Consider the following 23,432-nt stretch of genomic DNA (forward strand, 5'->3'; position numbering starts at 1 on the left):
TTAGAGATGAGGGTGACAGCTCGGTCTGTTTCAAGGATGAGGAAGGAAACTTGCCGTGCCCTTTCAAAGGAACTGTCTGGATTGATTTAGGGAAATCATGGAAAACCTAAATCTGGATGGCTGTACTTTTGAATCATCAGTTTTCTGACTGGTCTGATGAGGCCCACCACGAATTACTCTCCTTTGCCAACCTCTTCATCTAAGAGTATCACTTGAAACCTACGTTCTCAAATATTTGCTGGGTGTTTTCTAATTATTGCTTTTTACAGATTTTACCCACCACAGCTCCTTCTAGTACCATGCAAATTATTCCCTGATGTATTAATAGATGTCCTACCATTCTGTCCGTTCTTCTTGCCAATGTTCTACATGTATTCCTTTTCTCGCCAATTTTCCAGAGAACCTCCCCATTCTTTACCTTATCGGTCCACTTAATTTTCAATATCTCTCTGTAGCACCGCATCTCAAATGCTTCGATTCTCTTCTGTTCCGATTTTCCCACAGTCCATGTTTCACTGTCATACAATTTTGTGTACCAAAAGTACATTTTCATTAATTTCTTCCTCAAATTAAGGTCAGTCTTTGATACTAGTAGACCTCTCGTGGCCAGGAACGCCCTTTTTGCCAGTGCTAGTGTGCTTTGTATGTCCTCGCGCCGTCCATAATTGGTTATTTTGCTTCTAGGAAGCAGAATTCCTTAAGTTCATTTACTTCTTACTAATGTTAAGTTACTCGCTGTTGTCATTTCTGCTACTTCTCATTACTTTCGTCTTTCTTCGATGTACTCTCGATCCATACTCTGTGCTGACTGGACATTTCATTCAATTCAGCCGATCCTGTAATTCTTCATTTTCGCTGTAGGTAACGTGTCATGAGCGATTTTTATCAGTGATATAGCTTCGCCTTGAGTTGTAATTTCACTCTTTAACCTTCCTTTTATTCCATTCATTTGCTTTTTCTATATATAAACTGAATACTAAGGGCGTAAGACTACATCATGTCTAACACCATTTTCAGTCAGAGGGTTTTGTTCATTGTCTTTTCCCTCTTGGTTCTTGTACATATTGTGTGTTACCCGTCTATTTCTAAATCTTGCACTTGTTTATCTCAGAATTTCGAGCATCTCGCACCATTTGACCATTTACTGCCTTTAACTTCCCTAAAGCCAAACTGATCGTCATCTAACAAATCCTTAATTTTCTTTTCCATTCTTCTCTACATTATTTCTGTCAGCAGCCTGGACGCATGCTCCGTTAAGCTCATTGTTCGGTAATTCTCGCACATGTCACCTCTTGCAATTTTTGGAATTGTGTGGATGATATTTCTCCGTGAGTCACATGTTATGTTGCCAGTCTCCTACATTCTACACACCAACGTGAATAGTTGTTTTGTTGCTACTTCCTTCAGTTGTTTCAGAAATTCTGATGCAATGTTATCTACCTTTCTGTCTTATTCGATCTTAACGTCATCCAAAGCCCTTTTTAATTCTGATTCTAATTCTGGACCCGCTGCCTTAATTGTAGTTTCCTGTTTCTTCTTCTGTCTTGTGATCAGAGAAGTTGTCCCTATCGTAGAAGCCTTTCGTGTCCTCGTTCCACATATCCGCACTCTCCTTGCATTTAACAATGGAATTTCATTGCACTCTTAATGTTACCAACTTTGCTTTTAATTTCGCCTAAGGTTGGTTCGACTTTCTTACATGTTGATACGTCCTTTCGATAATCATTCCTTTTTCGATTACTTCGCATTTTTCTTGTAGCCACACACCTTATCGTCCTTGCATTTCCTATTTATTTGATTCCTAAGTTACTTGTATTTCGGTAATTCTGAATTTCCCTTATCAGCTTTGCACTTTCTTCTTTCGTCGATCATGAAATATTTCCTCTATTGCTCACGGTTTTTTGCAGTTTCGTTCTTTGTACCTATGTAGTTCTTTCCAACTGTTATACCCTGTGGCAAGCCAACGTAAGTGTTCACGCTTGTGTAAGCATGGCAGAATGGCTTTCGAACGTCAACTGTGATTACATGTAGTGCCTACACTCAAGTAAAAAATAAGTGTGGGGGTGTTCTTCGAGATTAGCATGTGGTCCCTGTACTGCACTTAAAAAGACGCTAAACGCGGAAGGATATACACATTTCACAGCACTGTACACTACATACAGGAGAGGAACATCATCTGTGAGGCAGATGCTTATGGACGATGACATTCCTGAAGTGGATTGGACTGCTCAGTTGCAGCGCATACAGATAACTGTACATTTTTGACATGGTTCCTGCATGTTCGGAAATACCATTCTTGACTGTGTTGCTGAGATTTGGAAATGGATTCCGCAGCGAAACTAGCCACCGAGTGAATAAAAAAAAGAAATTTCCCTCTTTGGATGGTTTTTTGTTGTACTGTTTTATTTTCGTCATTGCATCTTTGATGTATAGATTGAACAGTAGGAGCGAACAACTACGTCCCTGTCTCATTTCCACTGTAATCAGAGAACAGGACTTGTGGCCTGTAATTTAAGAAGTGTCATGCTGATCTCTCCATTGGCAACTGATTCCGGAATAGTCCCCCATTCGGATCTCTGGGAGGGGACTGCCAAGGGTGAGGTTACCATGAGAAAAAGATAGAATAATCAACGAAAGGGTAACGTTTTACGAGTCGGGGCGTGGAATGTCAGAAGCTTGAACGTGGTAGGGAAACTAGAAAATCTGAAAAGGGAAATGCAAAGGCTCAATCTAGATATAGTAGGGGTCAGTGAAGTGAAGTGGAAGGAAGACAAGGATTTCTGGTCAGATGAGCATCGGGTAATATAAACAGCAACAGAAAATAGGTGTAGGATTCGTTATGAATAGGGAGGTAGGACAGAGGGTGTGTTACTATGAACACTTCAGTGACCGGGTTGTTCTAATCAGAATCGACAGCAGACCAACACCGAAAACGATAGTTCAGGTATACATGACGACGCCGCAAGTTGAAGATGAACAGATAAAGTGTATGAGGATATTGAAAGGGTAATGCAGTATGTAAAGGGGGAAGAAAATATAATAGTCATGGGCGACTGGAATGCAGTTGTAGGGGAAAGTGTCGAAGAAAAGGTTACAGGAGAGTATGAGCTTGGCACAAGGAATGAAAGAGGAGAAAGACTAATTGAGTTCTGTAACAAGTTTCAGCTAGTAATAGCGAATACCCTTCAAGAATCACAAGAGGAGGAGGTATACTTGGAAAAGGCCGGGAGATACGGGAAGATTTCAATTAGATTACATCATGGTCTGACAGAGATTCTGAAATCACATACTGGATTGTAAGGCGTACCCAGGAGCAGATATAGACTCAGATCACAATATAGTAGTGATGAAGAGTAGGCTGAAGTTCAAGACATTAGTCAGGAAGAATCAATAACCAAAGAAGTGGGATACGGAAGTACTAAGGAATGACGAGATACGTTTGAAGTTCTCTAACGCTATAGATACAGCAATAAGGAATAGCGCAGTAGGCATTAGAGTTGAAGAGGAATGGACATCTCTAAAAAGGGTCATCACAGAAGTTGGGAAGGAAAACATAGGTACAAAGAAGGTAGCTGCGAAGAAACCATGGGTAACAGAAGAAATACTTCAGTTCCGGGAAAATCAGGAATACAGAAATACAAGTCACTGAGGAATGAAATAAATAGGAAGTGCAGGGAAGCTAAGACGAAATGGCTGCAGGAAAAATGTGAAGACATCGAAAAAGATATGATTGTCGGAAGGACAGACTCAGCATACAGGAAAGTCAAAACAACCTTTGGTGACATTAAAAGCAACGGTAGTAACATTAAGAGTGCAAAGGGGATTCCACTGTTAAATGCAGAGGAGAGAGCAGATAGATGGAAAGAATACATTGAAAGCCTCTATAAGGGTGAAGATAGGTCTGATGTGATAGAAGAAGAAACAGGAGTCGATTTAGAAGACTTAGGGGATCCATTATTAGAATAGGAATTTAAAAGAGCTTTGGAGGACTTACGGTCAAATAAGGCAGAAGGGATAGATAACATTCCATCAGAATTTCTAAAATCATTAGGGGAAGTGGCAACAAAACGACTATTCACGTTGATGTGTAGAATATATAAGTCTGGCGACATACCATCAGACTTTCGGAAAAGCATCATCCACACAAGACCGAAGACGGCAAGGACTGACAAGTGCGAGAATTATCGCACAATCAGCTTACCAGCTCATGCATCGAAGCTGCTTACAAGAATGATGTACAGAAGAATGGAAAAGAAAATTGAGAATGCGCTAGGTGACGATCAGTTTGGCTTTAGGAAAAGTAAAGGCACGAGAGAGGCAATTCTGATGTTACGGCTAATAATGGATGCAAGGCTAAAGAAAAATCAACACACATTCATAGGGTTTCTCGACCTGGAAAAAGCGTTCGACAATATAAATTGGTGCAAGCTGTTCGAGATTCAGAAAAAAGTTGGGGTAAGCTATAGGGAGAGACGGATCATATACAATATGTACAACAACCAAGAGGGAATAATAAGAGTGGACGATCAAGAATGAAGTGCTCGTATTAAGAAGGGTATAAGACAAGGCTGTAGCCTTTCGCCCCTACTCTTCAATCTGTACATCGAGGAAGCAATGATGGAAATAAAAGAAAGGTCCAGTAGTGGAATTAAAATACAAGGTGAAAGGATATCAATGATACGATTCGCTTATGACATTGCTATCCTGAGTGAAAGTGAAGAAGAATTAAATGATCTGCTGAACGGAATGCACAGTCTAATGAGTACACAGTATGGTTTGAGAGTAATTCGGAGAAAGACGAAGGTAATGAGAAGTAGTAGAAATGAGAACAGCGAGAAACTTAACATCAGGATTGATGGTCACGAAGTCAATAAAGTTAAGGAATTCTGCTACCAAGGCAGTAAAATAACCAATGACGGACGGAGCAAGGAGGACATAAAAAGCAGACTTGCTATGGCAAAAAAGGCATTTCTGGCCAAGAGAAGTCTTCTAATATTAAATACCGGCCTTAATTTGAGGAAGAAATTTCTGAGGATGTACGTCTGGAGTACAGCATTGTATGCTAGTGAAACATGGACTGTGAAAAAACCGGAACAAAAGAGAATAGAAGCATTTGAGATGTGGTGCTATAGAAGAATGTTGAAAATTAGGTTGACTGATAAGATAAGGAATCAGGAGGTTCTATGCAGAATCGGAGAGGAAAGGAATATGTGGAAAACACTGATAAGGAAAAGGGACAGGATGATAGGACATCTCCTAAGACATGAGGGAATGACTTCCATGGTACTAGAGGGAGCTGTAGAGGGCAAAAACTGTAGAGGTAGATAGAGATTGGAATACGTCAAACAAATAATTGAGGACGTAGGTTGCAAGTGCTACTCTGAGATGAAGAGGTTAGCACAGGGGAGGAATTCGTGGCAGTCCGCATCAAACCAGTCCGTTGACCGATGACAAAAAAAAAAAAAAAAAAAAAAAAAAAAAAAAAAAAAATTCTTATTATTCCCTTTCGCTCCCTATAGTACATCACCCATTGTAACGGGCTCCACGGATAGCATAACGTATCTACGGTTGAAAGACGTCTGTGGTGTGGCGGCCATCATCATCAATATCATCATCATCATCATCAACATCATCATTCTCATCGTCGTCGTCATCTTCAATGATTGTGCCTCGTGGCCCGATCCATTCCTTTAAGGCACGCTGGGTTATGTTGTATGCAGCATTACTTATCTTATTAATCCACTTACGATGGACGTGGTTTTTTCAGTTCGGTCGGTACTTTTCAAACGAGTTATATGGCTCTGAGCACTATGGGACTTAACATCTGAGGTCATCAGTCCCCTAAAACTTAGAACTACTTAAACGTAACTAACGTAAGGACATCACACACATCCATGCCCGAGGCAGGATTCGAACCTGCGACCGTAGCGGTCGCGCGGCTCCAGACTGAAGTGCCTAGAACCACTCGGCCACAGCGGCCGGCCTGTATTTTTCGATCATATTTGTAATATATTTTGTGGTTCAATAATAAATATCCCGCTACAAATCGGAGGAACTTCATCTCTGATGATTCGATTCGTTGTAACTGGTCAGATGTTAGGGTCTAGCATTTGCTAACATACAGCAGGAAAGGCAACGCTACTTCTCAACAACGATTAATTATGTTTTAAAGTACGTTCAATGATGTAATAGAAACGTCTGGTCGTTTTTAGCTTTGACTTGAAACAGTTAGGGTGTAGAATGAAATTTTCACTCTACAGCGGAGTGTGCGCTGATATGAAACTTCCTGGCAAATTAAAACTGTGTGCCGGGCCGAGACTCGAACTCGGGCCCGTTGCCTTTCGCGGGCGAGTGCTCTATCATCTGAGCTACCCAAGCATGACTCATGCCCCGTCCTCACAGCTTGGGTAGCTGAGTTGGTAGAGCACTTGCCCGCGAAAGGCAAAGGTCCTGAGTTCGAATCTCGGTCCGGCACACAGTTTTAATCTGCCAGGAAGTTTCAGTTAGGGTGTAATTTTAAATTTCTCAACTCTCTTACTTCTTCGATTGTTTGCTCATATATAACAATTGTTGCTTTTATTGGTACTTATCCTTGAAATGTCATCACTTTTCTTCTATCAGTGTTTATCCTCACTCCGTATTTCACAGAAATTTGAGTCACCGTATGTACTGAAATTTGAACCTTTTCGTCAGTATCTTTTCATAAGCTGACCAGGAAATAGCATCGTTAGGTTGGTTGCTTGATTTTGGGGATTGACCAAACAGCGATGTCATCGGTCCCAACGTATTAGGAAAGGATGGAATAGGAAGTCGGCCGTGTCCTTTCGAAGGAACCATTCTGGCATCTGCCTGAAGCGATTTAGGGAAATCACGACTATAAATAATTAATATAGCCCCCCTTTGCTTTAATGAGCTTCTGAATATGTTGTGGAATGGATTCGACTATGTTACAGCAAATGTTTCGTAGTTCACTGTCTTGAAACCACACTTTTACCATATTTAGTAACACGCATTTTTTTGTTGACGAATCCATTTTACCAAGAAGCCTTTTCACAATACTCCACAAATTCTCGATAGGGTTTAAGTTTGGTGAATTACAGTGCTACTGAAGCTCATTAATATTGTTTTCTTCTATGAATGTCTTGACTGCTTTACAAATGTTACGCGGGTACGGATCATGTGGAAAGGGTCCTTCAGCATCTGCTAAGATATTCTGGAAAGGTACAAGGCTGATGATTTTCAAGTGTTTGGTTGAATTCGTCCTGCCAGCAATTGGTACTAGTGCCCCTTGGGGCGAAGAAACCCAACACATTTTTTTAGGAAGCGTATTTTACAGCCTGTTCAAGATGCTCAGCTCTTACTGCCTCAGAGTGGCTTCGCCGGAAAATTCTTGCTGTGTAATCTTGAACAATAACATGTGCCACTTCACTGATAATGACACTGTTTCAGTCATTGGAGACCCAAGATTTATGTACTTGGGCCGCTGCCAACCGTATTTTTTTCATGTTAACAGTTGCTTCTTTACTGGCTTTCATGCCTCCCACTCACGTTTAAGAAGCCTATGCACAACTGTAGAAGAATCAGTTTCAGCTCTAGTGGCCAGTAAATCTCTCTAAAGGTTCTCACTTGTAATTTGAGGACGAATTCTATTGTTTGTTATTAGAGTATCGTCAGTTCTGGGGGTGGTTTTTCATTTTCGTGATATAAGCCTTTTCTCCTCAGAGACAATAAGGCAGTATGACTACATGCCCTAATGAGTCTTGAAACACTGTATTTTCCCACAGCAACAACACAGGCAATGTGTCTTAGAGCCATAGATATATGATCATGAAGATCAACTATTTTTGCCCGCTTCTTAGGTGAAATGTTTACAGCTAACCAACTTCAATTCCTTCTAAAATGTTAATTTGTCACAAATTAATTTGCAGACTACTGTACACTGAGTTAATAAGTCATGGGATAGCTATATGCCTACAGATGGCGATAGTATCGCGTACACAGCGTATAAAATGGCAGTGCATTGGCACAGCTGTTCCTTGCACTCAGGTGATTCGTATGAAAAGACTTCCGAATTTATTATGGCCGAGCGACGGGAATTAAGAAACGTAGAATGGGGAATAGTAGTTGGAGGTAGATGCGTGGGACATTCCGTTCCGAAATCGTTAGGGTATTCAGTATTCCGAGATTCACAGTATTTAGTGTGTTGAGAATACCACATTTCAGGCATTACCCTTCACCACGGACAATGCAGTGGCCAAGGTCTTTCACTCAACGACCGAGACAAGCGTAGAGTTGTCAGTGCTAACAGACAAGCGCCACTGCGTGATATAACTGCATAAATCAATGTGGAACATACAAGGAGCGTATCCGTTATGGTAGTGCAGTGACATTTGACGTTATTGGACTATGGCAGCAAACGGCTGACGCGAGTGCCTTAGCTAACAGCACGATTTCGCCTGCAGCGCCTCTCCTGGGCTCATGACCATTTCGGTTGGATCATAGATGACTGAAAAACCGTAGCCTGATTACATGAGTTCCTATTTCGGTTGATAAGAACTGATGGTGAACTTCGAGCGTGCCACAGACCCCATGAAGCCATGGATCCAAGGAACTGTGCATGCTGGTGGCGGCTCCATAATGGTGTGGGCTGTGGTTACATCGAACTGACTGGCTGCTCTGGTCCAACTGAACCGATCATTGACTGGAAATGGTTATGCTCGGCTACTTGGAGACCGTTTGCAGCCATTCAAAGACTTGATCTTCCCTGTGACTGAGGAAGTCGGGATGAGGAGGTACACTTAGCACGGAAGGTAAAGGCCCTATAATGTCACTCCTTACACACAACTACCAAATCAATAAATTAACAATTTATTCAAAGACAATATTTATAAAACAGCTAAGACACAATCAACAAGTGGCCACCTTAAGACAATACCAAAATATCACAGATAGCTTGCTTCTCAAGCAAGGCAGCAAATTGTAATTACCAACTCTCAAAGAGATGAGCCACAGAGATTTCAATACTGAAAGGAACAATAAATTATAATCAGAAAGTGATTTAAAGAAAAGTGTCACAGATAATTTATTTAAAGGAGCAATAATTTGGAATATGAAAGTGATTTATGAAACGCACACCAGTTCGTTAAGAACCCAAATAATGGAAGCTGTACAAGAAATTACAATTTAATACAATTAATTCCCAAGCAAATAATATATATGAAACACCTTGAATGTGTACCAAATGGGCAGTGGCGCCTGGCTGCCCTGGACAAAAGGTGGCTTAACTTAAAATGCCAGAAGCAGCAGACCATTCGTCCAAAACAAAACTTAAACCCCGGGACGCAACCGGGGGTCACTTCCCATTGGACGCCACGTCACAGCTTCTGTGCACCGAAGCGGAACGTGGCACCACTCCCACACACCCCAATTCACAGAGAACTGGAACACAAACAGACGTAGAAGACAAACAAACGTAGAAGACACGGCAAACACCAACCAGACATCAATTAATATAAGCTAAGAGATCAATACACAACAAACTAATACTAATAAACAGTACTGATAAAAACTGAGAGCTTTCAAATAAATGCACGCATATAAAATTCTACTTACAGATTATTGCCTTTTACAGAATACGAGGCTTTACTAATAACTGAGTGAGTGCTTTCAAATAAATGCACTTACATGAAGGAACTACGTACAAATGACTAGCTTTACAGAATACGAATCTTTGCTAATTAACTGAGTAGCGCTTTCAGTAGGAGTGACCAAAATCGTACAGTAGTATACAAGGAACATCGATTTGATGACAATCAAAATACACTGAAAATCTTATACAGACAATACATAAACTACTGGATACTGTCCCAAAAAGTATATACATAAAATACACACACCTTCGAGCTAATTAGCTTCCTAATACACTCCTGGAAATGGAAAAAAGAACACATTGACACCGGTGTGTCAGAGCCACCATACTTGCTCCGGACACTGCGAGAGGGCTGTACAAGCAATGATCACACGCACGGCACAGCGGACACACCAGGAACCGCAGTGTTGGCCGTCGAATGGCGCTAGCTGCGCAGCATTTGTCCATCGCCACCGTCAGTGTCAGCCAGTTTGCCGTGGCATACGGGGCTCCATCGCAGCGACGGCGTATAGTGGGCATGCGGGAGGCCGGGTGGACGTACCGCCGAATTGCTCAACACGTGGGGCGTGAGGTCTCCACAGTACATCGATGTTGTCGCCAGTGGTCGGCGGAAGGTGCACGTGCCCGTCGACCTGGGACCGGACCGCAGCGACGCACGGATGCACGCCAAGACCGTAGGATCCTACGCAGTGCCGTAGGGGACCGCACCGCCACTTCCCAGCAAATTAGGGACACTGTTGCTCCTGGGGTATCGGCGAGGACCATTCGCAACCGTCTCCATGAAGCTGGGCTACGGTCCCCCACACCGTTAGGCCGTCTTCCGCTCACGCCCCAACATCGTGCAGCCCGCCTCCAGTGGTGTCGCGACAGGCGTGAATGGAGGGACGAATGGAGACGTGTCGTCTTCAGCGATGAGAGTCGCTTCTGCCTTGGTGCCAGTGATGGTCGTATGCGTGTTTGGCGCCGTGCAGGTGAGCGCCACAATCGGGACTGCATACGACCGAGGCGCACAGGGCCAACACCCGGCATCATGGTGTGGGGAGCGATCTCCTACACTGGCCGTACACCTCTGGTGATCGTCGAGGGGAAACTGAATAGTGCACGGTACATCCAAACCGTCATCGAACCCATCGTTCTACCATTCCTAGACCGGCAAGGGAACTTGCTGTTCCAACAGGACAGTGCACGTCCGCATGTATCCCGTGCCACCCAACGTGCTCTAGAAGGTGTAAGTCAACTACCCTGGCCAGCAAGATCTCCGGATCTGTCCCCCATTGAGCATGTTTGGGACTGGATGAAGCGTCGTCTCACGCGGTCTGCACGTTCAGCACGAACGCTGGTCCAACTGAGGCGCCAGGTGGAAATGGCATGTCAAGCCGTTCCACAGGACTACATCCAGCATCTCTACGATCGTCTCCATGGGAGAATAGCAGCCTGCATTGCTGCGAAAGGTGGATATACACTGTACTAGTGCCGACATTGTGCATGCTCTGTTGCCTGTGTCTATGTGCCTGTGGTTCTGTCAGTGTGATCATGTGATGTATCTGACCCCAGGAATGTGTCAATAAAGTTTCCCCTTCCTGGGACAATGAATTCACGGTGTTCTTATTTCAATTTCCAGGAGTGTATTAAACCAACCAGTGGATTTTTAAAAATAAATAGTAACTGCTGGTGGTCTCCATGTGGTTACAACTCTGCCGGCTGCTCTTACTTAAACAACATATTCATTAGGGCAACCAAGCAACAAGTGCACTGGCTGCAACACAAATCGTTCAACGAAATGGAGGCACCAAAATCACTTACACCTTCGATGGAGAGTGTTGTTCGATATGGTCTCCAGGGATGGGTCATCCGAAGAAATAAGCACCAAAGCAATGCGACGAACAGCACCCGGAGTTAACATCAGGCAGCTCTACCACAAACTCGCGACCGCCTTACGAGGAAAGACCCGCCACGCCGCTGTTGGCCGAGCAGGCGTATTCTCCTCTTTCGTCCACACAAGCACGTCCTTGCGCCTCGTAGAGTGTCCAACCAACTGCCGCCAGGGCGCAGCACCCGCGAGATCGCAATAGGGGCAAAGATCCTAGTACAGCCTCGTAATCGATAGTGTCGTGCCAAAGAGCTGGTATGCCGGAAAAGGCGTACCACGGCTCATTCCCAAAAAACGATAGAATTTTTATGGATGTTGTTCGCGTTTGGCTGTACTGGACCATTCGAGTGAATGAATTGGCCACTCAGATTCCCCGAAAAGAATCCTACAGAACGTCTATGGGACATGATGAAGAATTCAGTTGGTGCACAAAATCCTGCACCGGAAACACTTTCACAATTATGGAGGGATTTAGAGGCTGCATGGATCAATATTTATGCATGTGACTTCCAATGATTTGTCGAGTTGCTGAACTACGCCAGGTAAAAGGAGATCCGTCAAGGTATTTGGAGATGACTCATAAAAGTATAATTATATCACTCACATTTAGTACACTCCCAACAGTTTATTATTCTGTGACCACGCAATAATAACGTGACTAACCTCACACTAAAATTGTGGCTCACTTATAACCTTTCAGTAATTGACTCTGAATTTAAACTGGTAAATTTTGGACGTCAGCAGTGCTGCATCATGGCCCAAAAAATTTATTCTGAATAAATTAAAAATATTACCTCAATGAAGCCGCCGGATAACGCATATATATCTGCTTGTATAAGAAATTTTTCTGGCACAGCCCAGTGCAATGCTGGCCGCTAGATTTGTCTTGCATAAAGAGAAACAACTGATTTTTCCTTACGATGATCGGGATGACCATGGATTGGAGAAATTAGCAAATTCTTTAAATTCAGATGAATGATTGTCAAAAGGTTAATTTTATAAAAAAGATTATTATTAAAAGATTTTTAAAAACATTACATGGGACTTGATATAACAGTAGTACAAATTTAGTTTAACAAACTAGATATGCGCGCACCTATTTTTACCTGATTCTACATCGCTCAGGCACCGCCATCGCTCCCACGACTGACCCAGCCACCTCCATACATGCGACTGCTAGCTACTACTTACTCCTACTGACACTTCTCTTACTACAGCCAACACCGCTCTCTGGTCTGAGATTCTTTTACAGCTTACATGTCGCAGGCAGCGCGTGGGCAATCCATCGAAATTACATCTGCTTGAGTGCGCTAGCAATAAGTTCCTTAGTCATGGACCACTTACGTAACCCTCCAGGGGGGGGGGGGGGGGTCAAAAATTTGGCAGCGATAGTGAGTCAATTGGACTTGCCACGAGCAACAAATTTTTCTATAATCTATTTAGTTTACTAATTCTACAGTGACAGAGTATATATATATATATATATATATATATATATATATATATATATATATATATATATATACATTATTGATAAATAATGTAAGTACAGAACGTATTAAGAAATGAAACAGAGTGCACACGCACTGAGTAGAACATATTAAGAACTGACATAAAGTGTACACACACTGTATAAGTCTTTACCAATTCACAATAATTTAAACATATTGAGAAATGAAATAAAGTGCACACGCACTGTAGAAGTCTTTAGCGTCTTTACGAGCAATCCATCGAAATTACATCTGCTCGAGTGCGCTTGTCCTTAGTCATGGACTTCTTACAGTGTATAGCGATCTTGGCTCGTTGCAGTTTTTATTTATAATTTCATACTAATCTTGATCGAACACGTAGTTGAAGAATATCAAGAGTATGTAATTTAATAGAACTTCAATTTTCTTTCAAATTCTTCTACGAAAGAGTTATTTAGGTTGTTAAATATAAACTGGCTACCCTGTACAAGGTCCTGGGAGTAGACAACATTCCATTAGAACTACTGACAGCCTCGGGAGAGCCAGGCCTAACAAAACTCTACCATCTGGTGAGCAAGGCGTGTGAGGCAATAGAAATTCCCTCAGACTTCAAGAGGAATATAGTAATTCCAATCACAAAGAAAGCAGATGTTTACAGATGTGAAAATTATCGAACTATCAGTTTAATAAGTCACAGCTGTAAAATGCTAACGCGAAGATCAGTTTGGATTCCGTAGAAATGTTGGAACGCGTGAGGCAATACTGACCCTACGACTTATCTTTGTAGAAAGATTAAGGAAAGACAAACCTACGTTTCTAGCAATTGTAGACTTAGAGAAAGTTTTCACAATGTAGACTGGAATATCCTCTTTCAAATTCTGAAGGTGGCAGGGATAAAATACAGGGAGCGAAAGGCTATTTACAATTTGTACAGAAACCAGATGGCAGTGATAAGAGACGAGGGGCATGAAAGGGAAGCAGGGTTGGGAAGGGAGTGAGACAGGGTTGCAGCCTTTCCTCGATGTTATTCAACCTGTATATTGAACAAGCAGTAAAGAAAACAAAAGAAAAAATTTGGAGTAGGTATTAAAATCCACGGAGAAGAAATAAAAACTTTAAGGTTTGCCGATGGCATTGTAACTGTGTCACAGACAGCAAAGGACTTGGAAGAGCAGTTGAACAGAATGGACAGTGTCTTGAAAGGATGGTTTAAGATGAGCCGGCCGGAGTGTATGAGTGGTTCTGGGCGCTACAGTCTGGAACCGCGCGACCGCGACGGTCGCAGGTACGAATCCTGCCTCGGCTATGGATGTGTGTGATGTCCTTAGGTTAGTTAGGTTTAAGTAGTTCTAAGTTCTAGGGGACTGGTGACCTCAGATGTTAAGTCCCTTAGTGCTCAGAGCCATTTTGTTTAAGATGAACATCAACAAAAGCAAAACGAGGATAATGGAATGTAGTCAAATTGAATCGGGTGTTTCTGAAGGGATTAGATTAGGAAATGAGACACTTAAGGTAGTAAAGGAGTTTTGCTTTTTGGGGAGCAAAATAACTGATGATGGTCGAAGTAGAGAGGATGTAACATGTAGACTGGCAATGGGAAGGAAAAGCGTTTCTGAAGAAGAGAAATTTGTTAACATCGAGTATTGATTTAAGTGTTAGGAAGTCGTTTCTAAAAGTATTTGTATGGAGTGTATCCATGTATGGAAGTGAAACAAGGACGATAAATAGTTCAGACAAGAAGAGAATAGAAGCCTTCAAAATGTGGTGCTATAGAAGAATGCTGAATATTAGATGGGTAGATCACATAACTAATGAGCAGGTATTGAATAGAACTGGGGAGAAGAGGAGTTTGTGGCACAACTTGACAAGAAGGAGGGATCGGTTGGTAGGACATGTTCTGAGGCATCAAGTGATTACCAATTTGGTACTGGAGGGCAGCGTGGAGGGTAAAAATCGTAGAGGGAAACCAAGAGATGAATACTCTAAGCAGATTAGAAGGATGTAGGCTGCAGTAGGTACTGGGAGATGAAGAAGCTTGAACAGGATAGAGTAGCATGGAGAGCTGCAACAAACCAGTCTCAGGACTGAAGACCACAACAACCACCACCCTGTACAGACGTGATGCTGCTTATGGTCGCATCTGTATTGCTTTCGTATTCCGGGTGTGCCCCTCGCCGGCGGCTCGAGCCGGGGTGAGGCTGAGTATGTGTCGGAACGCGGCTCGGTGGGACGTGCGGCCGGCGGCCCGCCTGCTGGAGCCCGCCATTATCCAGCGGGCAGTATTCACGAGGCACGGCGGCGGCGGTAATCAGGGAGGCGGAGACGGGCTAGCAATCCGCCCCCGGGGGCGGCGCCGACACCGCCGGCGGCGGGCCGAGGCTAATCCAATCTTCCGGGCCGGCGCGCCACACTCGCGATTGTCTTCCAGAGGCGAGGCGCTCACAGGCAGGCAGCGTGGCCCTGCTCGTTACGGCGCGCAGCCAATTCCCGCGATCGGTCGCGCCGCCCGCTGACCGGTGCGGAGCACCGTGCAATCGCGTGTCCACTCCAGCGCGGCCTTCACCGACTGCGCTGTGCTCTGCAAAGTTCGCCCCGCTGGGACACTACACCAGCGGCAGAGCAGGGCGCGGTAGTGCAAAGAAGCAACGTCGCTCCAATCTCCCACACGGGATGGGCATTTCTTGGCCTGTCCTATGCAATACATCTACAGGGTCTCAGAAAAGTAATAGTGTATTATAAAATAGCTGTAGATAATTTATTTCATTGATAAATACACTACTGGCCATTAAAATTGCTACACCACGAAGATGATGTGCTACAGACGCGAAATTTAACCGACAGGAAGAAGATGTGATATGTAAATGATTAGCTTCTCAGAGCATTTACACAAGCTTGGCGCCGGTGGCGACACCTGCAACGTGCTGACATGAGGAAAGTTTCCAACCGATTTCTCATACACAGACAGCAGCTGACCGGCGTTGCCTGGTGAAACATTGTTGTGATGCCTCCTGTTGTTGTTGTTGTTGTTGTTGTTGTTGTTGTTGTTGTTGTTATTGTGGTTTTCAGTCCTGAGACTGGTTTGATGCAGCTTTCCATGCCACTCTATCCTGTTCAAGCTTCTTCATCTCCCAGTACGTACTGCAGCCTACGTCCTTCTGAATCTGTTTAATGTATTCATCTCTTGGCTTCCCTCTCCGATTTTTACCCTCCAAGCTCCCCTCCAGTACCAAATTTGTGATCCCTTGATGCCTCAGAACATGTCCTACCAACTGGTCCCTTCTTCTTGTCAAGTTGTGCCACAAACATCTCTTCTCCTCAATTCTATTAAATACCTCCTCATTAGTTATGTGATCTACCCAACTAATCTTCAGCATTCTTCTGTAGCACCACATTTAGAAAGCTTCTATTCTCTTCTTGTCCTAACTATTTATTGTCCATGTTTATCTTACATACATGGCTACACTCCATACAAATACTTTCAGAAATTACTTCCTGACACTTAAATCTATACTCGATCTTAACAAATTTCTCTCTTCAGAAACGCTTCCCTTGCCATTGCCAGTCTACATTATATATTCTCTCTATTTGGACCATCATCAGTTATTTTGCTCCCCTAATAGCAAAACTCCTTTACTACTTTAAGTGTCTCGCTTCCTAATCTAATTCCCTCAGCATCACCCGACTTAATTCGACTACATTCCATTATCCTCGTTTTGCTTTTGTTGATGTTCATCTTATATCCTACTTTCAAGACACTGTCCATTCTGTTTAACTGCTCTTCCAAGTCCTTTGCTGTCTCTAACAGAATTACAATGTCATCGGCGAACCTCAAAGTTTTTATTTCTTCTCCGTGGATTTTAATACCTACTCCAAATTTTTTCTTTTGTTTTCTTTACTGCTTGTTCAATATACAGATTGAATAACATCGAGGAAAGGATGCAACCCTGTCTCACTCCCCTCCCAACCCTGCTTCCCTTTCATGCCCCTCGTCTCTTATAACTGCCATCTGGTTTCTATACAAATTGTAAATAGCCTTTCGCTCCCTGTATTTTACCCCTGACACCTTCAGAGTGTATTCCAGTCAACATTGTCAAAAGCTTTCTCTCAGTCGACAAATGCTAGAAACGGTGGTTTGCCTTTCCTTAATCTTTCTTCTAAGATACGTCGTAGGGTCAGTATTGCCTCAGGTGTGCCAACATTTCTACGGAATCCAAACCGCTCTTCCCCGAGGCCAGCTTCTACCAGTTTTCCATTCGTCTGTAAGGAATTCGCGTTAGTATTTTGCAGCTGTGACTTACTAAACTAATAGGTCGGTAATTTTCACATCCGTGAAGACCTGTTTTCCTTGGGGTTGGAATTACTATATTCTTCTTGAAGTCTGAGAGGATTTCGCCTGTCTCATACATCTTCCTCGTGTAAGGAGGACAAATGCATACAATCACGTTTCCGACTTCGATAAAGGACGGATTGTAGCCTATCACGATTGCGGTTTATCGTATCGCAACATTGCTGCTCGCGTTGGTCGAGATCCAATGACTCTTAGCAGAATATGGAAACGGTGGTTTCAGGAGGGTAATACGGAACGCCGTGCTGGATCCCAACGGCCTCGTATCACTAGCAGTCGAGATAACAGGCATCTTATCCGCATGGCTGTAACGGATCGCGCAGCCACGTCTCGATCCCTGAATCAACAGATGGGGACGTTTGCAAGACGACAACCATCTGCACGAACAGTTCGACGACGTTTGCAGCAGCATGGACTATCAGCTCGGAGAGCATGGCTGCGGTTACCCTTGACGCTGCATCACAGACAGGAGAGCCAGCGATGGTGTACTCAGCGACGAACCTGGGTGCACGAATGGCAAAACGTGATTTTTTCCGGATGAATCCAGTCTACAGCATTATGATGGTCGCATCCGTGTTTGCCGACGTCGCCGTGAACGCACGTTGGTAGCGTGTATTCGTCATCACCATACTGGCATATCACCCAGCGTGATGGTATGGGGTGCCATTGTTTACACGTCTCGGTCACCTCTTGTTCGCATTGACGGCACTTTGAACAGCGGACGTTACATTTCAGATGTGTTACGACCCGTGGGTCTACCCTTCATTCTATCCCTGCGAGACGCTAAATTTCAGCAGGATAATGCACGACCGCATGTTGCAGGTCCTGTAGCAATTCTGGACTTGTTGGGTGTCGCATTGTTCTGCTGGAATTGCACAAGTCCGTCATAGTGCACAATGGACATGAATGGATTCAGTTGATCAGACATTACGCTTACGTACGTGTCGCCGTCAGAGTCGTATCTAGACGTATCAGGGGTCCCATACCAGTCCAAATACACACGCCCCACATCGTTACAGAGCCTACAGCAACTTGAACAGTCCCCTACTGACATACAGGGTCCCTGTATTCATGTTTTTGTCTCCCTAACCGTACAAATCCATTTGCTCGATACAGTTTTAAACCAGACTCATCCGACAAGGCTACATGTTTCCTGTCGCCAACGGTCCAACGTCGGTGTTGACGGGCCCAGGCGAGGCGTAAAGCTTTGTGTCGTTCAGTCATCAGTGGTACAAGAGTGGGACTCGGGCCCGAAAGCCCATACCAATGACGTTTCGTTGAATGGTTCGCACGCTCATACTTGTTGATGGCCCAGCATTGAAATGTGCAGCAATTTGCAGAAGTGTTGCACTTCCGTCATACTGAACGATTCCTTTCAGTCGTAGTTGGTTCCGTTCTAGCAAAATCTTTTTCCGACCGAAGCGATGTCGGAGATTTGATGTTTACCGGATTCCTGATATTCACGGTACACTCGTGAAATGGTTTTATGGGAAAATCCACACTTCATCCCTACCTCGGGGATATTGCGTCCCAATTTCGGGCGGCGACTGTAACACCACGTTCAAACTCACTTAAATCTTAATAACGTGCCACTGTGACAGCCGTAAACGATCTAACAACTGCGCCAGACTCTTGTTGTATATGCGCTGTCGACACAGCACCGTATTCTGCCTGTTTACATCTCACTGTATTTGGATACGCATGCACTTCAGTGCATATCGTGTTCGAAACACCTTGCTACTCTGTTCAGCCCTATGGTAGGTCGGTGTGAAAACCACGCGGGTTTCTTATGTCGATTAGAGGAAATGCGTTTGAATGACTCTCATACTGTAGTTTTTTTTTATGTTGCTGCCACTCTTCGACTGTAATTTATATTCTTCTTTAGCCCATTTTGAAGTACAAAAATTTATTTATATATCAAACGACATCGGATTGGTATGTGATACAAGTCCAGTCTGATATATTTTAATATACAAGTAAGTTTTTGTATTTGAAAATGGCCTAAGGCTGAAATCTGGCTGGTATAACAATAAAATAATAATTATTGCAGTGAATTGGCGGCAGCGTCATTCAAGAAATTTTCCATAACTGTGTCTCCAGCCAAAATAAAAAATGATCAACTAGTTAGTTTTGATGTGGTCTCTCACTTTTCTCGTGTTCCTCTGTCTGATTCGGTACAGCGGGCTGAGGTTAGGTTTGGTGCTGAATTAACGAACCGATGCATCGACATATGTTAATTTCCACATACGTTTTATTCAATAACAAGTCTACCTATTGAATAAAACGTAAGTGGAAGTTAACATAACAGTTGTGGCATAGGTTTGTTACACCGGTTTGTTAATTCAGCACCAAAGCTAACCTCAGTCAACTGTACCGAGTCAGACAGAGGAGCACCAGTGAAGTGAAGAGAGACCAGATCAAAACTAACAGACAGATATAGTTGCGATGAAAGCCCGTTATCACCTGCTATTGACAATTTGTTTATGGAAGATTGCGAGGAACGTGCCTTTGAGTTGGTGGCTGTGAAACCTGCTTGTTTTTCTTCGTATATGTAGACGATACATTCCTTGTTTGGCCTTATGGCAGAGACAATTAGAGCGACTTTTTAGAAAACCTGAATTCAGTCAATCCGAATACTTGTTTCACGATGGAGGTCGAAAAGCATGGCTGTCTTCCATTCCTTGATGTGTTGGTCAGGAAGGAGGTGGGTGGTCGTTTCGACATGCCGTTCATAGTATGTCTACTCATACTAATTTGTATCCACAGGCTGATAGTTCTCACCATCCAGCTCAATGTGAAGAGGTACTCCGTACTTTGGTTCACAGGGCCCATGTCATCTCCGACTCTGAGAGGTCGTCAGATGAGTTAGCCCATCTCTAAGTCACCTTTCGTCAGAATGGCTATAAAGACATATCCGACGTGCGTTGCGCTGCCGACCAACGGTGCACCCGGTAAGTGATGGTAACACCGTGGTGGCACCGAAGTCTACAGTGTTTATATCTTACGCAGGGAGCATTTTGTGGAATTCTGATGCGAAGTGTGTTTTTCGACCAGCATCTACGATAAGGGTCCTTTTAAGATCCGTAACGGATGACCTTGGTTTGCGTAAGGCAGGTGCCTACCGTATTCCTTGTAGGTGTGGCACGTCATACGATGGCCAGACTATCAGGACTGTGGGGGACAGGCGTGCTGAGCATAACTATCATACACATATACAACAGCCGAGCAAATCCGCCACTGCAGGATATTGTCTTGGCATCGGCTACCCTGTGGAATATTACGACACGGAGATTCTGGCATGCACTTCCAGCTATTGCGATAGTGTTACTAAGGAAGCTGTTAAACTTAAATTAGAAATTAACATTATAAATTAAGATGGTGGCTTTTGTTTCAGGTTCGAATCCTGCCTCCGGCATGGATGTGTGTGTGTTGTCCTTAGGTTAGTAAGGTTTAAGTTGTTCTAAGTTCTAGGGGACTTATCATCTCAGCAGTTGAGTCCCATAGTGCTTAGAGCCATTTGAACCATTTTTTTGTTTCAGTTCTAGATTTAATCCTGCTCTCTCCCTTGTCAAAGAACAAAGGGACAGAGTTCATACTACCGTACACGTTAGCTATTAATTTCTCCATCCATAACTTCTGACGAAGGTCGTCCTTGGTTTGTGTTGTCGCCACTGTTTATAGTGTGTGTGAGTGTTGTCTTTCCGGAGTTTTCCCTTGAAATGAGGAAGGTGCTCCTGTCGAATTATCGACGGTTGTCGACGACGTCAACCGGCTATATTCTTGTAACTTATTTAAACGTTGTATATGCTTGGGGTAATTCAGGTCTCACAACAACGTAATTGTTTATTTTGTCCTGTTAAAATTCACAAATTTGTTAGGTAAACGAGGCCAGTTCATGTAGAAATAAAAAGATCAGATGTGGGAAATAATTCGTGCAAACGCAAATTTTTGTACAGTGACCGTTGGGGGCTGAGTATGTTTATCTTAAATAACTCGAAAACTGCGGCGTCTAGCGAAACGTATCCCGGTACAAAATTTAACTATATTAAATTTCCTACAAAAAGATCCTGCCCATTTTTTTACAAAATCTCACGCATGGTTTTTGAAGGCCAGATATAACATTGCATGTTGCATAAAACGAAGTCGGTAGGGACAGCTGAATCACCTTGTATCAATCATTAAATAAGGTTTGGATTTCTGCAGTCACGGGGTGGGTATGCGTCAGTTGGATCCGAGGTCGTACTGGCACCGAAACAGCAAACATCTGGCTGCCAGGCAAGACGTGCGCTCCGCGCTCGGAATTTGTTCCGTCTCCCCCGCTTTCTCCCTTTTTTCTTTTTGTCCCTTGGCGAGAGCTTGTTCTTAGATTTTCTGCAGTGCAGACGGTTTCCGTGTGAGGAGCTGCACACAGAAATTGCAAAAGATGGCCTGTGGCCTGACTGTTCAATACCGAGCACAGACTGCTGTACGTTATGAAGGGTGAAACTTCGTCGTTCTGATGTAGACTTGGTGACGTACTCACAGTGGTGTGAATGTCAGTTCGTCAAGAGAGAACTAGATGTAGCCACAGAAACCTAACGGTCAAAGACCCGGTCGTCCATCCACGTCTAGATATGTTAATACAGTGGCGACTGTGCACGAAATGTTTGTACGCAGCCCTTCTAAGTCAACATTCCAGGGAGCACGTGAAAGTGGACTCACAAGGCATGCGGTATGTCAGATGTTGCATGAAGAATTTGATTACCGAACGTGGAAACCTTATCAAGAGTACCAGCTTTCACTGGAAGACTGTGATCACGGAATGGAGTATGGGGGTCAACGCTGGTTTGGCACGAAGATTAGCCTTAGTTGTTTAGTAACATTCTCTGGAGTGACGAGGGCGTATTCCCACGTGGAAGGTTTTATCAGCTGACACAATTGCCATATTTAGGCCGAAGGAATCCGGATCTGCTATTACGATGGAGAAGATTCAGTCTCGGCCAAAAGTGACTGTAGTATCTGATAACTGCCACAATTTTTTCCCGCCATTTATCCTGCTCCACACAACGAACGCAGAACGATATCTGTACACGCGTGAGAATTATGTTTGGCACACAGTATCTGCATGAGACAACATCGAAGATATTACTGTTAAGCAAGATGCCACACCACTTCACTTTGTTGGACGAGTAATTTCTAAGACGTAGGCTGAGAAGACGCTGAACTCATGAATAACCTTCAAGAAGTCCAGACCTGACACCATCTGACTTCTTTTTACGAGGATGGGCGAAATGTGATGTGTACCAGACGAAATCCCGCATAATAGAAGAATTGGAAGCACGACTTCGGAACGTTATCAGCAATATCCCATGCGACTTCCTCCAGACTGTTAATTATAACCTCGCCTTTTGATACGATTGGTTGAAGCCACAGGCGTCTACATTGTATTTGAACGTCAGCATCCACACTGTTAAATAACAGTGTGTATATGATATTAATTTCAACAAATTAGCCAAATAAATGTAAAACTGAATCCAATATGGCGTAGGCCCACCCGTAACCATGATGACAGTTTCCAATCTCGCAGATATACATTCAATCACGGGCTGGAATGTTTCATGGGCAATGGCAGACCATTCTTCAACGAGTGCTGCACTGAGGAGAGGTAACGATATCGCCTTTTACAAACCTGGCTACTTTCCAGACACTCGCCGCGAGTTGCCATACGGTGCATGGCGGAGCGTACCCAGTACCGTTGTTAGTCAATCCCTTTTCCGTTCCACTCGCAAAGAAGGAAGCGTAAAAACGACTGTCACTATAGCCAACATATACACCAGAGAAAAACGACGAGCCACGATGTAATTACCAGAATGGGACGGAAATAAAGTATATGTGATATACGAGTACAGACAAAGAAATGAGTAAAATTTCATAAAAATTGGATCATCCATTTAAGAGAAAAAGCTTCACAAAAATGGTTCAAATGGCTCTGAGCACTATTCGACTTAACTTCTGAGGTCATCAGTCGCCTAGAACTTAGAACTAATTAAACTTAACTAACCTAAGGACATCACACACATCCACGCCCGAGGCAGGATTCGAACCTGCGACCGTAGCGGT

The sequence above is a fragment of the Schistocerca gregaria genome, chromosome 1 (genome assembly GCF_023897955.1).
Source record: "Schistocerca gregaria isolate iqSchGreg1 chromosome 1, iqSchGreg1.2, whole genome shotgun sequence".
Lineage (NCBI taxonomy): Eukaryota > Metazoa > Arthropoda > Insecta > Orthoptera > Acrididae > Schistocerca > Schistocerca gregaria.